This window comes from Sceloporus undulatus, chromosome 6 (assembly GCF_019175285.1).
Source record: "Sceloporus undulatus isolate JIND9_A2432 ecotype Alabama chromosome 6, SceUnd_v1.1, whole genome shotgun sequence".
In the NCBI taxonomy this organism is placed as follows: domain Eukaryota; kingdom Metazoa; phylum Chordata; class Lepidosauria; order Squamata; family Phrynosomatidae; genus Sceloporus; species Sceloporus undulatus.
The window spans coordinates 18,938,912-18,940,609 of record NC_056527.1 but is presented as its reverse complement, the minus strand read 5'-3'; the positions used below and the strand labels follow the sequence as shown (position 1 = coordinate 18,940,609).

Sequence of the window (1,698 nt, the reverse complement as noted above, 5' to 3'; positions counted from 1 at the left end):
TTGTGCTGTGGGTGTGCTGACCCATGTGATTTCTCCAAAGGCAGGAAACATGACTGCATAATTTGTGGTGGAATGATAGAAAATGCAGTCTAACCTTACAGTTTATTTCAGTATATTTACTTCTATTTAAATCCCACCTTCATTTTTTAAATAAAAAATCTCTGGAAGTATAGCAAAAATGTTAAAACAATTAATTGATTAATATTGATCATTTAGTTAATTAATCATCTTAGCACTGTTATTCTCCCTGGTGGAATACTCATATAAACAAGCAAATCATACTAAAATCTGAGTGCTTCCATCAAGTGTTGCCTAATCTCATTCAACTCCCATAAAGACAACAAAGGGAAAGAAGACTGGGAGCTGGCAGGTAAATTCATGAAACCTAGATGATTTTTCAACAAAAATATGATAAACCTCTAGTGTTTGTCATATAGATTGCTCCTAACTCTGGACATGCACTGGCAGTCAGTCAGTCTATCCTCTACTCTAACCTATCAAAGATAGTTTCAGTAACAATGATGTTAGCTCTGACCTTGAAGGACAACCATATATATATATATATATATATATATATATATATATATATATGCAAGAGAAGCACTCTTGTGCTGATGTGGTTAGAATATACAGAGAAGAACAAAAATGGAAGGTATATAAGTGCACTCTGGTGGATTCAGGATTTCAGAAGAAAGAGGACGCTTTTGTCCATAAACAGAAGCAACATCACTGCAATAAACAGGCAGATGAAGCTTGGATTTTACAAAAGGGAGGTGGAAGGGGTGGCACATGTCAGAAACGTGTCAGTAATACGTGGAAATTTCCCCAGTGAGGAGGAAAAAATAGTTTTAAAAGAGAAAAAAACTGAAGGTTATGACCTGACACATAATCAAAAAATTGAAATGTCTGAAAAATGATGTCTTCTATACTAGCTGGGATCCTAGTTGTTTGTGGTGAGTGCAGGTATGAAGCAGGAAATATTAAGGGGGGGGGGGCAATCACTGGAGAATGCTGCAGATTTTTGAACTGCCCTCATTAAAAACAATACCTGTGGATGCTCTACTTGGGAAATACTGAATAGTATCCTGCATTTGCCTTCTCTACCTTCACTTAATGGTTACCAGTTATGACATATAAGGGTGAAAATCACATGCTCCCTTTTTGATTTGACGTCTCTAGCCAGCAACTTCCCTTTCTAATTCCAAGAATGCTACTCTGCAGGAAGGATGCATGAATCAGTTCATGGCTGGTCAGTGCTAGACACTAAGCTGAATTATATTTGTTAGCCCCAATTAGAGATAACCCATTAACTCAGTTGTCAAATGGTGAGTCAACATGTAGGAGAATCTTCTTGATTCAATGGGTCTATTCCAACTGAGGCTAGCAACAGTGAGTGCAGTTTCAGCCAGCCAATGCTTGGTCCCTGTAGGGGATTTCAGGCATACATTTTATGGACAAGACAGAATCAGAGTCCAAGTTCCACGAAGTGGCTTTCTCAATTCTCCACTGGAAGCCTGTAGCAGGCATGGGAACTGAATCTGATGATCTGTGTCTCAGATTGCTTCATTTGACCATCTTTCCTTTGTGTTGCATAGAAAAGAGAGGAAATCTTACTAAACAAAGGGCTTGTATATTTCATATGCCTGACAGGCAGTTGCATGGAAGGTGCTCAAAGCACTAGTCAGGGAGAGAATAAGG

General features: G+C 38.4%; 1 pseudogene; it reads left to right on the top strand.

The window, feature by feature from the left end:
• LOC121935812 overlaps positions 1-98 on the top strand; it is a 173-nt pseudogene extending 75 nt beyond the window's left edge.
• The last annotated feature ends 1,600 nt before the right edge of the window (positions 99-1,698 follow it).